Consider the following 10626-nt stretch of genomic DNA (forward strand, 5'->3'; position numbering starts at 1 on the left):
CTGTAAGTGTTCCAAAACAGTTGTGTGAAGTTAAATCATAAAACAACGGATCTCTGCTGAATCTGAGCATCAAGGAAAAATTAAAAACATACTTTGGAGAAAGGTTAGGGAACCACATAAGCCACCAGTCTGGGTACATTCAAAAGACTCAGGAATACTAAACCTGAGTTCAACTGGTAACGTACGGCTTTTCTACAGAAGTTTGTGTTCAAAAAGTTTTAGTCTTCTGTTCAACTCACTTATGATGTATGTAGCAGAATCAGTTCCCTTACCCAAAATGAAATCTCAGACTGAACTCTTCCATGTTTCTTGCATTAAATTGTTCCAGGTAGACACAAGTTTTGGACTGGTATTCACCTATTCATAAAAAGTTTTAATGGAACTAAATGAAAATTTATTGTATTCTTTGCAATATGTTTCTACATTATCTGTAGCAATATTAAAGCAGATAAATCACTATATTAAACACACATGTTCCCTAATTGCTATTACTTTCCGCCTGGTTTCCCATAATTCCTGCAACGGGGCAGTCTGTCTGTCCTCCTCTGCTGACCTCCGTGGCCAGTTTCAAACAATTCAGAAAGAGTAAGGCTCAAACTGGAATCTTATCTTAGGTTCTTAACATGAACAAACGTTTCAGGGAACTGGAGAAGAAGCCTTCCTAGAGCAAAGTTTCCCTGTACAGTCAGTGGAGACAGGTAAATGCCTTTGGATGTCTCTGAAGGCAGACCTTGTCTGCAAAATGTAGATGCCTAGTCTCAGAAAGGCAGCAAGAACCTTCTGTTGCTTGTGGTAGGGGCAGAAACACTGAAAGAAGGCTGGCTCCCTAGGTTTCTTGAATTTCAGCTCAAGTTAGGTCCCTCAGTTAGGCAGGTTTGATCCCACCTTAGGCATCTAGAGGTCAGTGAAGTTCTTCTGGAGGACAGAGGTCCTCAGATAATTTGCCCTCACTGAGACTGAGACACGCTGAGCTCAGCCTTTGCATGGTCTGTCTGGCTGTGGCCAGGGACCACCCAGAACACCCACGGCTCTAGATAAGCTGCAGCGTATGATGAATCTCAGCTGGTTGAAATGGTGAAGAGGACCTGGGCAGGGGAGCTGGGGTTATGATGGGGGAGGCTGAAGAACAAAGTCAGAAATCCATAAGAAACGATTTGTTCCTTTTAAAATTTGTTTGCATTCATTAGTTCTGCGGCTCACAGAACAACTTATTCAAGTATGTCAACTGCTTTTGTTTACTCTTGTAAATGCCAAATGCATTCCAAATTCAACTACTGGAGTAATGGGTAAGCCTGTCCTTGCCATACCAATTGCTTTTCCAGGACATCAAATGCAAATCCTGTGTTGTAGGGATATATCTTTTGTGGGAGGATTTGCTGATATTGCAGTCCAAATGCCTAACTCTTACAGGAACAACCATTGCACTGACTCTTGCTTACATTTTTAATCTTTCTTTGGCCCCTGGCCATTTTCTAAATAAATGAAACATGCCTGTATTATTCCGTCCAGCAGACAGATGATAAAAAGTCTGTTTCAGACTATAGGCAAGTCAGTCTTCAGCCAGTCACTTCTAAAGATATGGAACAAGTACAGCAGTCTTTAAGTTTAATACTACCCTTTCACATTTTAAATCAATTTACAATCTTTCTTTGTAATCAGTTTGGTTACTTCCCAAATCCAGTACAAGGGGATGTTTTATTGCCAATTCTTCATTTCTGGTATGATGTTCTTGATAAGGGTTATGTAAAAGACAACACTTCTTGATCTGTACAGAATCTTTGATACAGCATCTCACATAGGCCCTTTGTTTCAATAAAGCTATGCATGGTACATATACCTCGACAAGTCATTTTTCTAATGATCTGCTTTGAAGGTCACAAAATACTGTTAATGGTGTTCCAGATAACAAGGACCCTTTGCATTCTAGAATTCCCCTTGAGACCATACTTGGCTGAAATCAATTCTTATGTATATTAACAATATAATCTCTTTGCAGTGCTCTCAAAATAATAACTTACTTGCATTACTGAAGACACAACACTTCATAAGCCAATATATAATTCAACTGAGAATTCTGATTTTCAGTCTGATTTAGAAGTGACCTTAGAGTATAGCTAGTTTCAACATTATTAACATGTGCAGCAAGCTGAGAATTCACCAAATACCTAATTACCAGTAACATTCATTTTGCACATGACTTCAGAAGACTTTTAAAAGAGAAACGAAAAACTGTTGTGAAATGAAAAGGATATATAGTATGGGAGCTGAAACCATTAATTCAGAAGCAATTGAAAATCTTAAATTCTTAGGTATAAAAAAAAAATCTTAGGCATATCTGTGTATATCCACAGAAAAGACCCCTTTTCCCACCTCAAAATTTTGTATTGTCAGAAGGAGAAAAACTTGGTCATAATAGCTTTGCCCGGGCTGTCAGTTCTGGGCAAGTGGCCACTGTGCATGCACCAGTACCTGCAGTTGTTACACAGTCTGTTTGCACACATTAGAGATGCAAATGTACAGTATGTTTTCTGCATGTGCAATAAGCCCTATACTTCCAGAAACATCAGCTCACAGTGCGTGAACCGGCCATCTCTATGCAATCTTCACCCACGACTCCTAGAAACGTATCGCAGAATCACACAGAAACACAGAATGGCAGGAGTTGGAAGGGACCTTGGGAGATCATCCAGTCCAACCCTCCTACTAAAAGCAGGTTCACCTAGAGGAGGTTGCACAGGACATCATCCAGGCGGGCTTTGAAAATCTCCAAAGAAGGAGACTCCACATCCCCCCTGGGCAGCCTGTTCCAGTGCTCTCTCACCCTTAAGATGAGCCTTATAAGATTTGTTTGAATATTGACCTCTTGTGCCCACTTGTAGTAGACCTGTTTGGCAAAAATTCTCACTGGTCACAGTGTGAACCGTACCAAAGCACAGCTGTGTTTATACCAGCAAATAAATCAGGCCAGGGTGCCTTCCATGACCCCAAGGGAAAAAGCATGACGCTGATGCTGTACTCCTTCCCCAAAACAGGGTGGCCCTGTTCACACTGCTTATTGGGAACAGTCACATTGTCCCTTACATCGTGCTGGGGTGCTCACTAGTTGGCACTGGACTATGTTGGGAGTTGCTACCAGTTAGAAAATACAAATAATTTCTGGACAGTGTTTGAGGCCATGCTCTAACCTAACTGTTTATTTTACTTCCCCTGATGTCACTCACAGTTACAGCAAAGAAGCCACAACCAGGAATTACAGAAGAGGCAGGCGAGGCAGTTTGTGTCCTGAGGGACTGAGCCACTCCAACAGTGGAAATACTGAACCCTTGTCTCAGAATGGCATGGAACCAAAAGAGGAACCAATAACTTGTTTTAAATACAGCTCTTTGTCCGTGAGGGCAGTGTTTGTATTCTGCTTTACACTGGGCTGCTTGCATTTAAAACTCCAGAGTCTCAAAGTGCTATAGACCTGGTTGTTCTTTCTAAATCCGCTCATGTGAGTGCCCTCTCCTTACAGATCACCCTGCTTCCACCCGCAAGTAATGTTCAGCTCTCCCACAACCACTCTGCAGTCCACATTTCTGGCCTTGTGGAGGTATTTTTAAGCATAACCACAGATGGGATACAAGTAGAGTGTAGGCAGATCACCCTTCCTTATATATTTGGCTCTTAGAATAACAACAATAAAACAATAGTTCCAAATTCACCAGTGCCAGCCCTGTTTCTAATGAATTTGTGTCCCATAGCTGATGGAACTTTCCTTTGACTTGTGGCATGAGCTCAGATTCTTATTAGACACCAGATAATCCATGCAGGTGCTAACCATTTTATGAATGCTAGGATTCACAGCTGGGAAGCCCTCAGGAATATTCACATCTAATTTGACATGAAGGAATTCTTAGAAGAGAGTCACCTCGGCAGTGATGTTGATACTCCACTGCCTTGTGGGACCTGAACATCAAAATACTCATGGCTAGGGCATTTAAAATTTGTGTTTCTTCATCTCACAATCCTTTTCACCTCCCAAAAGGTCACTAATGCCATCTAAGATACCTTAAGATCTCTGACACATGCATATGGAGCTAGAGGATATGATGAAAGACCTACAGGAGACCAGTGCCCCCCTGTAGCAGAAGTGCGTGGGCAGATGTTCCTACTCTGCAACCAAATCAAGCCTGCAATAATAAATACTATGGATTTTAGAGAACTGTGGGATTGTCCAGAGATGGGCATCTGTTTTAGGAGGAGCTGAATGCCACCTGAAGGGTGTTTCTCTCCTCAGCCTAGCTGTATGTCCTCATAAAATATGAACCTGCATCAAAGCTGGCTCAAAAGTCAGTGACTACTTTCTGAGGGAGAACTCAGACGTGCATACATCCACACAGCGTGCTCCCCTAAGCCCTAAATTCTGTTCTTTGAGATCCCACCTGGAGGTTTTTCTGCAAGAGCCTGTTGGTTTACACTTGTATGACAGGAAGCATAAGTTGACTATTTAAATGTCATAATTAACCATCATGGACCTCTGTAATGATTTCTGAACATGGAATGTTGTCTTAGTTATTGCTAGGTGTTAGAATGTGTTGCTTTAGTAACAGGATTGCTGTTAGTAAAAAGCAAGGAGGAAAAAAATTGCCAGAAGTCGAACCATTAAACATACAGTGGCTGTTCAGAAAGAATTCCTCAAAGGAGAAAAATGGGAACACAGAAGATCAAAGGGAATTATAGCTATTTAAAGATGGATGAGGAGAAGAAGAAGAGGCATTTTCTGGACTAGATAGATAGCATAGTAGGATAAATAGTACTGATTTGTCTGAGAAATCTAGGCTCCTACTCCTCAACATCAAAGGGACGAAGCCTCAGGTCCAATAGACTGGCATGTAGACTTCTGAAACATTTTGGTGCCCACAAGCACGCACAGATAGACATATACATATTTTATATGGAATATATCTATATATATTTTAAATGGCTGTGTCTGTATACACAGACATATATGTATATGTATCCGTGTGTATGAACTGTGGTAGAAAGGTACTGTTTCTGGTTCTTTTACTTTACAGATATGACATTTCTAACCATTGATATTGTGGAAGGAAAGTGAAGCATCAAGACTGCCAAAGTACTGTTGGATAATAATAATAATAATAATAATAATAATAATAATATCATCACATGGTACTTACAAGGTTCACTGTAACATTCAAAGTCAAGTATCGTCTTCTTTATTTCCGCCCTGGACATTTTGTTTACACAGGGTTTTTTCATGCTCTGCTTTTCAAGTGAACACGTGTTTTTGGTGACTTTTCTCATGGGGCTGAGAAACCCCTTGAAATCCACATCACAGGAAGGCAGGGTTAATATGGCCACTCTAACACTTTTGATGCAACAACTTTTAATCTGAAAATGTTCAGACAACTCTCCCTATGTTTGTTTTTTAAAAAATATATTAGTGTCATCTTTTTTCTTTTATTTTTTTTTTTTTGGCCAGCATCAGAGTCATAATCGGGAGGATATTTTGCAGTAACTTACTGCTGTGGATGAATGTATCACGCACATTAAACAAGTGCTGCTACTGTTCGCTTTCAGCCAGCTCACAATCTGTATACTCGTTCAACTTTTTTCTCCAAACAGTATACATCATTCTGAGCGGCTTCTATAAACAGACCAAGTTCTGCTTGCTATAGCAACACACCTCCAATAAGTGAATTTTCTGGTTGATTAACCAGAGGAAAAATAATCTTTCTTAGGTGCTCTGAAAGAAAATTTTGAGATCCAGCGTACTTGAGTCAACAAATATCTGTTTGGGCTAACCCCACAATAAGGCCTTTGCCCATCCTTAGGGTGTGATGGATGCACAGAAGATGGTGAAAAATCATAAGAGATGATGATAACAACTGCATGTGAAATGGGGCCTGTCCCGGTACAGAAAAAGGTAATGGAGAAAGGTTCTTACCTGCTGATCTGAGGTATCTGCACTTCGGATATCTACCTCTAGAGAGACGGGCTAACTCTGAGATAAACTTATAAAGCAGGTCAGATGAATGCTACTCCCTTTCTCCCCATTTACTATAAAAAGACACTAAATAATCAGCTCAAAGCTAGATATTTACAGTATAAAGTGAGGCAATATGAATCCCATGGTTTCTGTGGGTGTGCCTATATTTCCCTGTCTAATTCTGGTTTCTTTCCTTTTCTCTCTCTTACTCCTATATGACCTGACATACCAGCAAACGTTGGCACCCAGTAGGTTACTTCTGTCAAGGCAAAAATTGATAATTGTTACTTATAGGTGTGACACAACTGCGTTTAGTGCAAAGGACAAAGCTCTTTCTGCTCACAGCTGGTTAGAATCTTTTTCATGGTTGCTTGAATGCTTTTGAACGGGTACCGCTATTTTCCTCAAAATGTACTGTTTTCAATAAGAGAAGTACTTGCTTAGACGAACACTGTCATGAAGAACTATTTAAAATAATTATTTTTCAGCTTGAAAAATTGGCTTGGAATTTCAGTTAGAAATTAAAAGGTGGGTTTGAGAGTTGTTTTATAGATTTGTAATGCCTGTATGTGTTCTGTCCAGCCAATGCCAGCTCTATGTTAGGCTTCCATATGCTCTTCTGAGTCAAAGCAGAACCTTCTAAGGTCACTAGGATTTAATTATAGGGATTAACCAGCTCTTAAGTATTCTGGAATTAAAAAAAACTGAGACTGGGAAACTGTCTTGTGGGGCAAGCAAACCTATTCTGGAGGACAAGAAGATGGCACCACTGGGACCTGTTCCCTCCTAGGAGTCAGCATGCGTGTGTTTCACGTGACCAAAATGGCAATTTTTCCTGCCGCAGAATGAGGCTATGCCAAGAATGCCTGGCGAGGTGATTTTGTTGCCTGAACTGAGGGAGGTGGGTGCCGCATTTCGGTCACATCAGAGAGTATTTTTGGTCACACAAAGAGGAAGTGCTGTGATTTGCTTTGGTGGGTCAGAGCACAGATACTTCATTACCGGTTTCTGCTCTGTTAAAGCATGCTAAGAATATACCATTTGTCATTTAAATGAGCTTATTTTAATGTATAATGAAGCATGATTCATGTTTCCTTACATAGTTTTATCAGGCTTTTCAGTTTTCATATTTATCTGTTGTTCTTTCTTTGTGTGTGTATTCACCATTAGTCGTGAGGATAGAGGGGTGTGATTCTTGCCTAACAGGAAGGAAAATAAGGAAAAAGAAGACAGAGTAAAATATTTTCAATTTGTTTCAATGCCACACATTTTGAATAAAACCTAACAAAACAATAATTTGACCTGTGATGAACAGAGAACAGTATTTCAAACTAGACAACTTAAAATGGCTCATAATTATGCTGGTACATCAGCTGAAGTTAAATGTATCCATGGGCCTTTCGCCGGGATGAACTGTAATGCTCTCGCATGCATACAGCCGACCCTTAAACGTGGAAATCAACGGATTTAAAGTTATGCATGGAAATGTTTGAACCACTGAAGCATAAAATAGACAAACTTGGCCCCTAAATGTAATTTGTTTGTTGAAACACTCTAAAATGAAACATAATCGTAAGTGGAAACATTTTTGTCTTTTAAATGACAACCCTGACTTAACAATGAATCACAGTTCTTTCTAAACATCGCTCCGTTTCTTGCTCCGAGCAATATTTAAAAGTCGCTTCACTCAAAGCTTGTGTAGGGGAGGAGGAAGGGGTAAATTCCACAGCTGAAGGTGGACAAAGGTAGCGTTTCTTTGGCAGCAGAAAGTACATCCATCCAAAAAGGGATGCCTGCATTTGCACAGACGTTTGGATTATGAGAAGCAGCCCTAGCAGAAATGAATGAAGGGACGGCGTGCAGGTGAAGCCCGAATGCACATCAAATGGCTCTGAAATATGTAAAACGATGGTCCTCGGATAGGATGCAGCCCCATGCTGCATGTGTTTAGCTTTCTGGATGTGATGAGACATACGAACTCAAATGAGAATGCCCATGTATGTAAAATTAAGATTTAAGTATTTACTATGGTATCACCACAGCAGTTCAGATCGGTCTGGTGTTTTAAACTTCAGCATTTTCTTTCTGGGAGATATCACTAAGGTTTAAAAGTGTTGGCAAGCCTGGAAGGAAAGTATTTCATTCCTAAGCAAGTAATATTTTAGTATCATCAGCTCCTGACAGAAATCACTAATTAGTGTATCTTTTGTTTATAATGATATAGTATATCCTCTGTTTATGACGATAATGCATTTCAAATGTGCATGAGTAACAACAGAAAGTTTTAAATATTTAATACATATAAATCACTGCATTATTTTTATTTCCAGACTGACGTCATTCGAAAGCCTTATTCAGGCCCACTTGAGAATTTCCGTTTGGGGCATTTTGAAGTATCTGAGAAAAACATTTCTGAAATCAGAAAATTCCTGGAAAAGGACATTATACATCCCAGGGCCAATATGCATCTAGAGATTGTGGGAGACGCTCATAAATCAAAAAGAGTGGATGGCTGGAACGTCTGTTCAGTTCAACCGATGTTAGGAGTACTCAGCACCTCTGAAAATTAGCTTGCTTACCAGGTGCCTAAAAAAGGATGGATCAGCACTTTGATAAATATGGGCTTAATAAGTCAGTTTTGTAGACGTACAGCAATGTTTGCTGTAGCATTTCCGTCATGCACCACAGTCAGGGGAGGAAATAGGATGTCTGGAACAGCTGCAGGTTATGCCTGTAGACACGACCCCGGCACACGCTGCATCTGGAGGCCTGCAGGGCTGGATTCCCGGCTTTTCCAGAGCTTTGTTAAGGTCGGTGGTGTGCAACCGCCTGCGACTCGTTGTCATTTTCAGGACTGGAGGCCAAATCGATGTTGTTACTTATGAAGAACCTTTTCTCCATATGGAAGGCTTTCCTTCTAGGAAGGTTTCAAACAGAGCAACCAGCTCTGTTCTGCGCTTCCAGTGTTCTTGTACGGATTACAGTGGAACAGTCGGGAGCCTCTTTCTCTCTTTGCTAACACAAGTACTGAGGAGGGTTTTACAAGACCCATCAGTGAATGTTGCAATCCAGGCATATGCTACGGCAAATTGCAATCACTTTGAAAGCAAGTAATTTCAGTGGGGACTTCTTCAAAACACATGGTGTGGTGTGGTCTTTGGCACTTAGATCTTGCCCTACTTCAAGCAGGGAAAAAAAAAAGTCAGGAAAATTAAAATAAAACAAATTTAGATTAATGTAATCTCAGAGTTATGAATGTATATGCTCAAACTTCAGGAAATTATTATTTTCAGCCTTACATCAACTCAGCTGTTTTGCATATGTTGGCCTTGGTTAGTTCTGCTGTTTTGGGGCATAGATGTTAATACACTTTTAATATCTGTTTTGTATCTCTGAGATCTACAATTGATACATACATACTTTAATACTTTTGATAACTCATACTATTTTCTCCTTAACCTCTGTGATGGTGGCCATCAACCCATTCTTGTGCTGGTAAAGCTAAGTTTTATGCACATATGTACATGTGTAGGAAAATATGCGTAAGTGTGGACCTTAGTTTGTGACTACAGCTCCTTGGTGCAATCTGCAGGACTTACAGGTCAGGAACAGGACCGTATTATACACCAGGGAGGGTGATTGTTACGAGAGGACTGTGGCTCTGCCCACGCCCAGCCTTGGAGGACCGCAGTTCCAGAACGGTGGGGGCTGGCAGGCACCTCTGGAGAGGGTCTGGTCTGGCTCCCTGCTCAGCGCTGGGTCAGCTACAGCAGGTGCTCAGGGCAATGTCCAGTTGGGTTTTTAACATCTCCACAGATGGAGACTCCACAGTCATTCAGGACAAAAAATCTGCTCCACCGTTTGACTACCAACACATAAAAGGCATTTTTTCTTGTTTAAATGGAATTTCCTGCGTTTCAGAATGTGTCCTTTGCCTCCAGCCCTGTCAGTCGCCACCATCGAGAAGAGCCTGGCTCCATCCTCTTTACTCCCTCCATGACTTAACATCTCCACAGATGCAGACTCCACAGTCATTCAGGACAAAAAATCTGCTCCACCGTTTGACTACCAACACATAAAAGGCATTTTTTCTTGTTTAAATGGAATTTCCTGCGTTTCAGAATGTGTCCTTTGCCTCCAGCCCTGTCAGTCGCCACCATCGAGAAGAGCCTGGCTCCATCCTCTTTACTCCCTCCATGAGGTATTTATGTACATGGATTAAGATCCTGCCCGGAGCCTTCCCTTCCCCGGACTGTACAGCACCAGCTTTTGGCCTTTCCTCACGTCTGATGTTCAAATCGGTTAACCACCTCCGTGGCCTTGCATTTCTGCCTTCAGGTCCAAACTCATCGCGGCTAATGGCAGCCGTGCCCCTCTCAAGACAAAAGCTTTCGGCAGAGGTGCTGCCTCCTGCCAGGGCTTGGCGGCGGTGGGGCAGCGGTAGGCACCGCTCAGATTATGGCCGCCCGAGCCTCTGCCACAGACCCCTCCAAAACCGGTCACCTCTCCCGGCCTGCGATGGGACAGGGTTAAAAAGGAAGCCCGTGCCTGCCAGCCCTCAGGATGTGAGGGGAAAGACGTGTATGGGAAAGCAGCCCTACTGCCTGGCCGCTCCTGGGCCGAGCGGCGAGATG

The sequence above is a fragment of the Egretta garzetta genome, unplaced genomic scaffold, assembly GCF_000687185.1.
Source record: "Egretta garzetta isolate BGI_Z169 unplaced genomic scaffold, ASM68718v1 scaffold377, whole genome shotgun sequence".
NCBI lineage: Eukaryota > Metazoa > Chordata > Aves > Pelecaniformes > Ardeidae > Egretta > Egretta garzetta.